Raw genomic sequence first — 13,337 nt, forward strand, 5'->3', positions numbered from 1 at the left:
TGTCATACTACGTATTTCTCACTATGTTACTATTGGAAGAACTAGATCTAAAGCACACAAGGGAAGATGATAAGTCAACACCTCTGACAGAATGTGTGATTTTCAATACCAATCGGCAAAACTTACTCATGTTTAACTAGTTTGATAGTTAAAACAGTGAAAGTATAACATGGATTTTCAGCACAACCTATCCAAGCCCAGAGGGAAATATAAATGCTTATTTGTGCACTAGTTTGTGGTAATCCTGTTGTCATATCTACATTGTAGTCATCCAGCTATACATAAATTAGCCTTGCTATGCCTAAATGGGATCCAGTCATATCTAACAGCATTATGGGTATACCTAAAATGCTGTGTAGCAAAGTTAGTACTGGAAGCAATCAAAACCACTGAAGTGAGCTGACTGCAGTGTCATTTCAGATAGCTTTTATGGAAATGATCATGCTAAATGTTCACAGTGATATTAACTTAAAAAATAAAAGGAGAAAGTTAGTCTAAGAGATATCAAAACTCAATAACAGAATTTCTCATTAAAATCAGCTGAAGAACTGGAGGATAACTGCTGTAGATATATTTTTAGAGTGCTAAAATTAACTGGAAGAATCCTGAGATTTATGTCAGACTAGGTAAGTAGATTCAATAAAAAATAATTCAAAAAAATGTGAAAAAGATGCTAGACAGACCCATAAAGGTTAATCAAAGCATAATACAGAAAATATAGGAACAAAATTGTTCAACATCTTTAACAGAATGCCAAAGCTATAAGATACAGTCTTGGTCACAATGAAGAACATATGGATTTGAAGCATGACCTGTTCTGATTTGGCTGTATTTTAGAAATATTTTAAGAGGAAACTTCAGAGAAGCTAAATATGCATCTTGAGCATAATCTTTTAATTTCCTCTTCATGTAGAAGGGAAAGTACAGTCCTGATCATACTTAAAATCTACTTTCATCTTCAAGGCTTAAATGAGTCAAAACTATGATCGAAGTATTTTTTCAAGTGAAAAATGATTGCTAAAAAGCAAAAATAAAACAAAATCAAACCTAACCCTACTCCTCATTGTGAAAAACACTTTTGTCAGTATATAAATGAATTTATTAAGAAATCTTTAAAAAGGGAAGTTAGCAATGAGATCTCCTGTGGAGTTCAATCTCTTTTGACACCTGGGTCAATATTGCATCCTTCTGTACCTTCCTTGCTAATTTTAATGAGTAAGGCTTACCATCTTTTCTTATTAAACATCTTAAGCGTGCAGCTGATGAGTATTTCACAACTTATTTTTAATCTTTGAATTGATCCTATTAAGAGAAGGGATAATGCCTAATTTAACTTAGCACTCGTTTCTTCCTACTTAACTGCTACTTTCTAGATTTTATGGATCTAACCAAAGGCATCACCTAGTTCAGAATTTCTGCATGACAAGATTTGTATGAGTATAGAGTGCCATATTTTAAATGGCTAAATTTAAAATTTATAATTTTTCCATTAAATTACTTTTATTGCACATACACTCAGAATAAAAGAGTTTTCCTTATGGCTGAACAGTGAAGTTTGATAGGACATTATATATGAAACATAAATATAGCCATTTTCAACTCAGGCATACAGGATTAGAATATGCCTAAACGTGCCTAGTATTTAACAGATACTCTAAGATATATATATATAAAATAAATATGCACATATTAAAAGAGAGAAGAAGAGATGAAATTGCAGTAAAACACACAGGGTAATATGCACTAATACTTCCATTTTTATTACCATGCTGTTGTCTATGAGTGCAGCAGTATATACTGCAACATCAATTACATAATGATTGTGAAGGAAGTTCCATTATTGTTGTTCACTCTTGCTACAGTATTGCTTGGGAATCTGTAAGAATCACAACTACTACTGGGTTTAAAGTAAGAGTGCTTTGTGATACTTAGTTTTAGTTACATCACATTTTCAGCATCACATAATCATAAATGTATTTCTCAAGAACAGTTTGTTATCTTGTATAGGAAGCTCTTACAAGACTAAGTAGGCCTTACAATTAAAAAAAAAGAAAGAAAAAAAAACAAAACAAAACAAAAAAAAAACCCCTGAACCAAATACAGGAACCATCACATTTTCTATTTTTGAATTTGCTTATGTCAGTAAGCATTAACGTACAGATGTGTGTAAACGACTAAATGGAAGCAGCTCTCATCTTTCATATTTCAGCAGGAAATAATTATATTTTCCTCTCTGCATATTTTCCCTCATTTCAGCTGCTTATTAAAAAAAGCTGTGAATGACTGTCTTGACTTTGCCACAAGCTTGTGAAAACTGCTTTGCTAACTTGCAAAATTCCAGAACGATAATTATTAACTTATACTCTATTTTTAAATGAATTGAGTTATCTTTATATATAGAGGAAGATACATTTCAGATAAATATTTCACCTGCAAGTTCATGTTTTACTGCACTTAAAATACAGCATTAGAATTCCTTTTAGTCAAACTAAGCACAGTGGCAGAAAACCTGTAGATAGAATACTTCCTATATTTCTGTCTGCATTTGCCAGTAGAACTAAAGAATTTCAAAACCTCTGTATTACCTGCATAGGATTATCTTCTTTAAATCCAGTATTTTTATCCTTCTTAGATTTACCTTCTTTATTATTTTTATACAAGTCTTTATAGTGAAAACAAAGCCACCTTTCAATAAAATACAGATGAAAACATAAAATATGAGTTCAATGCCTCATAATATTTTCTTAAAATAAACCATCTAGGTGAAAAGGGAAAAACCTCATTTTGTTGAACAGTTAAAAATAGAAATCTACTTTTCCAGTAAAATTGGTGTATTTCGTGGTTTTGTCAGTTCTGCACATGCATTCTGTTAGATACATGCATAGCATTTTTATTTCAATAGGCTTGCATTACGTTTTTATTAGGATAGCATATAGAATTCTTTACAAATATTTTGTATTTGACATGAGGTAGAACTTTTGCGGAAGTGTATGAGTTGGTGTTTTAAAAATTTGTATTTCCAGTTAAAAAAGAAAACAAACATTAGAACACCAAAGGAATCTTACTTTGATCATGAGGGTTTTTTTTCCTTAAATTATTCTGTCATTTGTATAAGTATGTATATAATATGGACAGCATTTTCCTAGCAAAAAAGAGGTCTATTGTGCAAGGAACTTACTTACTACAGCTCTGATACTATGAACAGGTTATTTTGAATTTCTGCAGGGCCAGTGATTTCAAGCTGGATGTTACGTAAGTGTTAGGATCTCACTGCACCAACTTTATTTCATGATTAATGTAAAATTTAAATAACAATTTACAATTACTGCTTTTTTCCTGAGGATAGATAAACAAAATCATAGTTAATGTAGACATTTTGGCTCTTCAAGAGAAAGAAGGAAACCATCCTCAGAGGAAAGATTTATGAGTTTACAACACTCCCAAATAATTGTTTGAGCTCGAGAAACAAATAAACATACTCGCTGATCCAAAAGAAATACAAGTTTCCTTTTAGAATCCAAAAAGCAATTTAACTATTTTTTAACAATAACATTGTGGGACAATTATTGTTGTACAGCTCTATTCAACATCCAAATACAACATATGAAATGTAAAGTAACCATTGAATTCATCTATTTGTTTTTCTCTTTCAGAGCTTTGTTGATTTTATATTTACTTAGTCATTTTATCCATTACTGATGCTGCATTATTCTGTTACTGACTGAAAAAAAGATAAACACTTAAAAAACTAATATAAGAAATCACATAAAACCTAGTATGTATATATTATGTGTATATATATATATATATGTATATGAAGGTAAAGAGGAAACTTAAATAAATCATGTTTATAAAATTTGGGAAATTCCTCCTAAGTCATTAGAAATACTATAGTTCCTTTAAAGTTTATGCAGAATGTGTTAATGTCACACCTGAAAAAATCGAGGGACTGCACATTCAGAAAAATGAGGGACAAAAATCAGCCTTAACAAGATTCAAAGAAGTACTTCTGAAGAATTTAAATAATCCACAAATTTAAGATTTACAGAACATTTTAACACTACAGAGAAGCAGATCTCAAGCTACAGCCAAAAGTAGTGGTGCTCTTTTTCTTCTTTTGGTGTCTCTGCTCCTATTTGTGCTGTCTTATGCCTTACCCAGTTTCCTTCTAAACATAAAAGAAGAAAGTTTAAGAAGCTAAATCATCAGAAAAATGGATTGTTCAAGGTCAATATTCTTTTTCCACTACTGTTTTTCCCTTGGAGGGATCACATGAAGTCAGATGCCAGAGCTGGTACTATGGAAGCGACAGGACCATGCAAAGCATAGCAGATAAAAGCAGGAGAGACTCTTTCATCCAGCAGTATCTAACCTCAGCTAAAAATCACTTGACATTCATTTTTCTTCAGCTACAAAATCCTCATATCTTCTAGACAAGACTCCTGCTTCCTTTCTCATCTTTTTTTTTTTTTTTTTTTTTTTTTTTTTTTTTTTTTTTTTTTGGGGGGGGGAGGGGGGGAGGGGAGGGGGCAGGTTTTGTTTCTTATTAAGACACCACAAGTCTGAGGCAGCACAACGGGAAAATCAGAATCATCTATTCACCCCCTGTGAGTAACTTCTCACTCTTGGTGGTAGAAGAAATAAAGGTTTTGCAGAAGTGCTGTCAACAAATAAAGCTAGCGCTTGCTGTAAACACAGGAAGGTATAAATAATTTCCATATTTCAGTCCTACAGGAACTGAGCTGCTGTCAATTCATTTTTAGAAGTTTTTGCCCTCCTCTGAGTTCCCATAAACCTCCACCTGCTGACCTTTCACAGCATGCTGGTCTAAACTATTTCTCATAGGAAGAACTAAGATGACAGCAGTTCAAATGCAGCGATTAGTAAGCAGGATAGGTGACTTTTAAAGCACTATAGGCTACTATAGGCTTTGTAAACTGGTTAGCCTAAACTTTGGAGATGCAGTTTTTAGGTGAACACAAGCTCATTTAATCTCCTTATGTATCAATTCCCCACCAACTAGTGGAAGACTAGAACAGCTCTGCTCCATAGATATGTCGAAGTGTGTTCAGCTACTGCAGCAACAGACATTACAGCACCGGTGGAGTAGCAGTCTTCTTGCCAAGTGGAATTTTCAGGCCTGGGCTATTTTAAACGTGGCTCCCCATTATATTCCTCTGAAATGACTCAGTAAAATACTGTTTGCCTGGCTACTTTATTGTAACAATTTTATTATTTCCCATTATATGTGTACATTGAAAACAAAACAAAAAAACCCATAGGTCTGGACCTCTGTAGATTAGAGCTTGAAATCAGCATTAAAAGTTCCTGTATCATACTTCCACTAAACATTTTTTAATCTATCCATTTTCCTTCTTTTTATTTCAGTAGATTTTCAGCTATAACACTATAATCTCTGAAGAAAAGCATAATGAGCCCAAACTCTTTACATCAGCACTTTTGCTCACACTGCAGTGCAGTACAATGGGATAAGTTCTGCATTGTTAGAGATGTCTTTCTGATAGGATGTTAAACCAAGGTCTTTTCATCTTTCACGGCTTCACATCTAAAAAACAAAAATCTCATTGACATTCTGAAAGTATAAAGGAACAGCCACATTACTTCAGCCAGTATATATACCTCTTGATATGAACATGCAACCTTTATACATCCTTTGATATAAACATGTTACAATTCACAGCCATGTGCAACTTGTTTTCAGAGCCACAGTAAATACTAAGTTTCTATCTATGATGCCAGTTTACAGGCACCTAATTTATTCCCTTATGAGCTCTTGCAGCTACCAGCTGCCAAATAATTTTGCTTCTTTTACGACAGCATACAATATAACAGGTGCGGTGAGCTCCTTCTCACATTTATGTGACGATATTGGAGCCTGTGGCAATTGAACTGCTACTACCAAGGACTGGAATAGCTGGGACTAATTGACATTACTTCTTTATCAGAAGGAAGATGTCAAATAGAGGCATGCCCATTTTATATCCTTCATTACAATTATAACATGACATTAAAGTAAGCAAGTTAGTAGTGGGGAGAAGGTAATCTGTTGTCTAAGGTCAGATCTTGGTCTTAAAGTGCTAACATTAATGTCTCTGTTTATATCATGCTAATGTACAGGATTTTTTTCTGACACTGTGTAGTTAAGTTACTTGTGTAGGTTTAGGTGTCTATTTTTTTTTTTTTTTTTCTTAATTTAAATGAGTTTTGAAAATGGGATTTCTCAAACTTTGGATCTGTTGTAGGCTGGGAAGACTGGACACACAGATCTAAGTAAGGAATTGTAATTAACTAGGTATAAGTTAAACCTGTTTCAGAATTAGTTATATGTAGCCATAAAATAAATTTACAAATTATATCGAGAAATATGATTTCTCTTTTTTATTCTGTTAAACCAAAGCACATCTGGGATGCTTACTTAGCCTAATCTTCTGAATGCAGAAGCTTTTCAGTAATTTATAAAAGTAAAGGCAGCTTTCTGAATGCTTGAATATACATTTTAGTTGCTAATTTTATGCAGCTGAGTGTAGAATGTCAGGTTTATTTTTTAAAAACATGCTAACGCATGCACGCATCTATTTTGAAAATCAAACACAAAGGCAGGGTGGTTTGGAGTTTTTTTCCCTGCCAGATTTATCTGTAACTTCTAAGGGTTTCCAAAATGTGTAAGTAATATACAATGGATCATACTTGTGCATAAGATAAAACACAATTTTTTACAATTTATTTTTCTAATATATGATAACTTAAAGTAACTGTCACACAGAGTAAAATGTACATAAAGATGTGTTTACATAATTTTCAGTCTCCCAAGGAACTAAGTCTCATCAAACAGACCAATCTGTCATGAAACAAAGGTCCATGCTCCTACTTCTTTATTTATGTGTATCTCATTTAATGAGCTATCCCACTCCACCCCTAACTCTCAGTTTTAGTAGAGCTACTGAGAAATGAAAACTTTATCTCATATGAATCTGAATGACTAGTACTACTTCTATTACAAATGATCTATCTTCAGTGTACCACCAGCCTAGGAGTAGGAAGGTCAGGAGAGGAACATTAACCTTCCAAAAGAGTTCTCCCTAAAAGAGACCATCAAATGGCTCTCTACTGAGACGGAAGGACTATGAATGTCTGCCCATAATGGATACAAGATTGTTAAATAAGTAAATTTCTCACTGAAAATGTGCCCATACATATATATATATATAAATATATATGCATATATAATAGATAAATATGTTTATATATATTACAGAAATGGTAAATGACATTTCTTTCAGTTAAATAATGAAAATAGGATAAGAATTGGTAACAAGTTTCTAGCAGCATACAAGATGAATTATTGAAATGGCAATTACTGTGTGCGTGGTTTTCTTCAATTAACAATTCAGCTTGAATTCTATTACATGTCATCATTTTTTTTTCTTGCCAATCATATAGTCATTTTGGAAATTTTCTGTGTCATACACAGCCTTCACAGAGTCAAGAAAATGAAGGTAAGAAGTCTTATCTTGGACTATCTTGTCTAACTCCTGCTTATTTGGAAGCTACTCTACATTATTCCCACTGATACTCATCTTTTACTAAGTACGTGGAACAAGATAGGCTACAGCACTTGTCATGGCAAACACTGTATTTTTCTTAATATCGAGAAAAATATCCATCTGCAAGTTTTCACAGGGAAATCCTGAAACTCACAGTTACTTTATTGTTTACTATGTAACCAGATGCCTCAAAAGACTTTCCAGAAGAGCTTTTTCTTACAACCTCATAGATATGTGACATTGTGAAATTAAGATCAGGTATAATTAAGATCTGTGCAAGTATCAATTTTATTCCTTATGAAAGTTGTTCATATCTTCATATTTAAAACACATATTTCTCACACCTAATTGATAATTTAAAAAACAAAGCAAAACAACCTAATTTGCTGTCCACCAAAGTATATATATTCATTTAAATACCCTGCTTTTAAGTGTTGCTGCGAATAAATAGCAAATTCCCATCAAAGCTTTCTGTCAGAAAGCCAACTCAATAACAGTTACTCCTCTCTGCTCCAAGGCAAATGATTAATAGCCTGTGATAAATAAGGTGATGTGCACAGTATACTGGAGATGTAAACAAAAGATCAAAAGGTTTATTTCATCATAAATTCAAAATATGTGACAGCTGTGTAAAAAAAACCCACCTGAATAATAGCCAACTCTTTATTGCACTGAGGTGGTTAAAAGAGAGGACAGGAAAAAAAAGTATCTTATATTTCATGGTCTAGAAGACTAATAATGACTTTTCATGAACAAGATATTAAAAGATACCTTAGTTATCAGGAAAGTGTGTCTACCTAAGTAAGAGAAACAAACTATTTAAAAGCATATGTCCAACTAATTTTCACTGAGACCTAGACACTCCAGCATCTAAACCTTTGGAAATTAGCTCAGGCATTTCCCAGACAAGAAATTTGGAATCAATACCTTAAATTTTTTCAATCAGAAGATTTAAAATCTATGAGATTTGTCTATATAAGATAACCCTTATTATGTGCGTCATTTACTGTGACCATAACCCTGCAATCAATAGCCAATGCACTTGTGATCAATTTGCAGACATTGGAAACTCAGTCTTCAGTAAAGCACTTCTGCATGGGTATCATTTGAAGATTATACTCAAGATATTTGAACACTTTTGAAGATAAATGGAATGTCTAGAAATAATAACATAAAAGTCCCTAGTGAACCTATTTAATATTTCAGGAGGTTTATCTACATGTATATACATACACACGTATATACTTACATCTATATTTACTTATATATATAGCCATGCAAGCTCTAGAAGTCTTGCTTTTGTCTATAAATAGTATTTTAACTAATGTAATTTTTAAAAAGCCCGTGACTGAGACAGCCCTCAATTTGTTTCATTTTCTCTGCTTTAGACTCCATTTCTCTTCCAAATTACAGGTCTTTATTGTCATTTCCACAGACAATATCCACAGTATCGAAACGTGACAGAAGCCAGAGGTTTTCATGAATCACGTATCAGATACTAATGTAGATTTTTTACCGATAACTTCTTTTACTGCACTTTCATAGAAAATTATTATTTTCCACAGCTGTATTAATGTTTAAAGAGTCAGACTTTATCACCACCCAAACAGGAGTTCCCACAGATGATAAAAATGCCCCAAAATAAAATAAATATGAAACCAGCCTGTTGTCTTAATAATCATGTACTACATTTTCATGGTCATAATAGAAATTCACATATGGTTTCAAATTGCACCTGTTTGCAGAGCTGGCAAAAGATAGAAACTCTGTAAAGATTTCTATTTACTTGTATTACAGACAAATTTTTAATATGCAAAAGAGAGTGAAGTTCTAGCTTCCAGTCATAAACAGAAATCCATAGCAGAATCTCTGCGAAATCTAATAGAGAGATACAAAAGCAGAGCTCAAAAGAAGAGAGCAGATTTTAAATAGGTACAGAAAACTAACTTTTCCTTCCAAAAACCCCATAAACCGGTCTGTGTTGCATTTTAAAATACAGAGCTGTACAGAGAACTCAGAAACTCAAAGTTTAGTCCTAAAAGGTGGCAATTATTGAAAACACTTTCTTTTAAGCTTGCTTTTTTGCTCATAAGTGAAATCTGTAGAGATTGTATGGAGGACCCCAGGTAACTCCTTCTGAGAAAAGGGCAAAGCAGATAGCTTCTTAAAACTGTACTACATGAACAAACGGCACTCAAAGTAGTAGAGAAATAACATCCCTATGATTTCTTCATTATTTTATAAATTAAAAATTATAATAGGACTGAAAATTTAGTTGGAACTGTTGGCTAGGAATTAGGATTTTTAACCAATAGATAACTATGTTTGAGTCTTTATGAACTACTACTCCTAGCAGGGTCAACGAGGACAAGTTCTTCCTAAGTGTATCATAAAAACAGCTGAAAGCTGGGGGGTTTTTTTGTTTGTTTGTTTGTTTCTTTGTTTTTAAGTCTTCCAGAAATTAAGATGGGAAAAAGGGCCAAGGTCTCCAGCTCTCATGTTTAAAAAGGAAAGAAGTGGTGGAGTTCCTGTGGCTGATCTGCCACAGATGGCAGCTGTTAGTCCATAAAGCTGGATTGTTTCCATATACTCCATAAAAGCATTGTGGTCAGTGAAAGAGCAACCAACATAATTAACTTCCAAATTATGGTATTACTTGTTGCTCCTTCAACATATTGGTTTCATTAGCAACTAGTTCTATCTACTTGGAACAACCTTTCAATATGCATAGCAGCTCCAGGCCCAGAAACATGCTGCGGGTGAGTTTCACTATTTTGAATAGATATTTTGAAGATAATGTTGTGTTTTATTATTTTCATTTTTGGTTTCAATTTCTTTTTGAACATAGACTGCAGATACTTGCTTTGCCTAAGTGTGATTTCTAATTGCAAGTACATACGGTGTATTGAACAACATGAAGATTCCTAAGCTGCATTTAATTTATTATAATTACTTTATACTGTACCTCTTTAGTCACTAGGGAATGCAATGTAAAAGCCAGTCAACATTAGCACTTGAAATCTCTGACTACTCTTTTCTCTGTCTTATCACTGCCATTTGATGGTACCAGTATTGTTATTTCAGCAGTGACTTTCTTTATGGTAAGAAGGGGAAAATGAAGCTTTCCAAAAGAATAAACAGTGTTCTCCCACCGATACATCAAACTGCTTCGTGTTCTTTTTACTGTTTCCCACTTGTTATTGCATCTATAACACTTTCCAAATTCTCATGCAGGGCATCTGATGCAGTTCACAGTTACAATTGCTGCCAAAGGAAAACTAAAGTTACTGTATCAAGGTATTGAACAGTGGGAGGGCTGGGGCTGGAGGCTTTGTTCAGCTTTAGCCATTCTTTTCTAGTCCAATTTAAGGCACTAAGTTAGAATGGTGTTTGTATTGTATTCACTGGCAAAAGCCTCTACCTCATGCAGTATTTCAGGCAGATTAAAGACAGAGTAGTTTAGTCACATTGCATTTTTCTATGTGGTGAGACAATCATTAGCACATCTTTAATGCAAGTTCTGGTAACACAATCTAAAATTTTACTTCATTTTATCATAGAATAGGAAGCACTAAACAAAACACCAAAACGCAACACTGACAAGAAGTGACAAAAATTATTTCCCCATTATATTTATAAAATCCAAAGGACTGTTTCCAGAGTAAAGCTGCATAAAAACAGCATCTTGTGTTTCCAGAATGGATGGTAAGGTCCATCTGTTTTTACTGGTATGCAGTGAAACGGAGAGGAAAAGGTATCTCTGACAGAAGTAAGGCTGTGCCATGCAGCATAACTTTGTTTTCTTGCATCTCTCATAAATTAGTTTCAGTCACCTTGGCAGAGGCTACAGTCACTGTTTATGTATATCACAGCAGTGCAAAGCTTGTGACTCCTGGATGGAAGATCAGTGGGCAGCCACAACAAAGGCACAGTACTCACCTACAGGAGGTAGCATATCAGCTGACTTCTCGAACAGCCATGTGAGACTGTATACACAAAAATAACAGACATGTTTTCAAGTGAAATTAAGTTTTCACCTCATGCCTATAAAGCAGATTATTAAAAATCATAGATTTGATAAAGTGTAATTTATAAACGATTGTATCTCCAGTTTTATGCCACCTTTTTCCTCCTTTTTCTTTTTTATACATTTCTATTGAATATATATGGCTGAATTACCTTTTAAGTTTCTTCTTAATTTTCCAATATCATGTTATTGCTCCATTAAGCCTGCTTCCTCAGGTTCCTTATATGTTCTAAGTTGGCTTTATTTATTTATTTATTTATTTATTTTTTTAGTCATGGCCTTTTATTCCTCTTCTAGCCTGGATCATTTATCTATTTACCTGTTGATACTTGCTCTTTTCTGCTTTGACTCTTCCTTTTCCTTTGCTCTGACAAATATTTCATACTACCAAACTTCTGGCCTTTTCCACATCAAAGAAAAAAACAGTTCAGTAAAATCTCCATTAAACTTTGGTCATGTACAAAAGAGCAAAGTTTACTTTGCAGTTCCCTATTTGTTCAGCTTTCCACATAGAATTGTCTTCCAGTCAGAACGTAAGAGTTATCTCTCAACCATATTTAGTCCTGCCTTTTGTATAGAAAGCAGTCTGAAATGTTGTAGTCCAACTGATATGGTAATGAGATATTTGATGGTGAATTCTATGTGTTCCTAAACTTTTTAGGCTTGGGTAGTGCCATCTGACTGCTCCTAGTTCATAATTTCTCCAGCTCATTGCCTAAGCACAGACTCATATCCAGAGAGAACAAAGTGCTCTCAAAACCAAAAGTGGTTTAATATCTGTCAATACTTTTGTAGCTCACCTAAAATTTCACTCATGTCTTCATCTGGGGCATTTCCGTAGTATATCCACATGAAAATAATACTTGGAACCATGCTGTGTGAGCAAACTGTCTGTTCGCTTATCTTCCTTAGGCTTTTAGCCAAACAAAATTCTTAATTTTGCCTCCAGCGGTTTTCCAGAGCTCTCCCAAATCTTTTCAGCTTGTAAAAGTAATCCACTTCTAAAATCTTTCCTCCATAAATAAATTTGATGAACAGCAAGCTGTCATTGTGTGTGAAAACAGGAAGCAAGCACAAGACCTTCTCCTTTAGGGAGATAAAGTCCTTCCTGCCTCTCTGCTTGCCCCAGCTGCTCTTCTATTTCTGAAAATGAAACAGCCTTTCTGCTTGGAGTGGAGCGCTCTCTTAAACAGGACTAGGTACACATACACACACACACAAGTTGTCTGTAAAAGTCAGAACTTTTCAATAATTTCCAATTTTGACAGAAGTTGAGAAAAAATAGAAAGGAAGCTGTCTGATAATGTAATAAACATCCTGGTTTAGCAATTTCAGATTCTTTTATTCCCAAATTACTTTTTGAAAACTTTATATTAGAAGGCTAAAGCCTAAAGCAAACATCTTATTTTTTCTTAAAATCAAAAGTTTGAATTGATCTAAAATCTTACTTTTATAAAAAATGTCGGAGTCAAACTCAACATGCGTTTTGAAGTTACAGAATTCCCATTGGAAAATAAATGTAATGGCTCTGAATGATATTTAAATCCCTATCTGACACTTTTTGATCCAACGTTCATGGTGGAATCTTGAAACATACTACGTTAACAAAATAATCTGCTCATTTTTTTCACTCAAGCTGGAGATTACTGTTCAAAATGAAGGTTACAGAAAAAGTTATCAGTAAAAATAGCATTTTCAAATAGATGCAGATATATTCTTCTGACTGGCAGCTGTTTTAACTCATG

The 13,337-nt window shown here is 33.7% G+C and overlaps 1 protein-coding gene across 2 annotated transcripts in view; it reads left to right on the forward strand.

Annotated features, from left to right (window-relative positions):
• The window catches only part of CDH9 (cadherin 9), a gene marked incomplete at its 5' end in the record, with an annotated part of 68,002 nt that overhangs the window by 26,214 nt on the left and 28,451 nt on the right, over positions 1-13,337 (forward strand). The window contains one exon of one of the 2 annotated variants that reach the window (XM_080377772.1): positions 7-7,517. The exons of the other annotated variant lie outside the window; for it this stretch is intronic. Of the gene's footprint in view, positions 1-6; positions 7,518-13,337 lie in introns of those variants that run through there. 2 annotated transcript variants of the gene reach the window in all.

This window comes from Falco punctatus (genome assembly GCF_963210335.1).
Source record: "Falco punctatus genome assembly, chromosome: 3".
NCBI lineage: Eukaryota > Metazoa > Chordata > Aves > Falconiformes > Falconidae > Falco > Falco punctatus.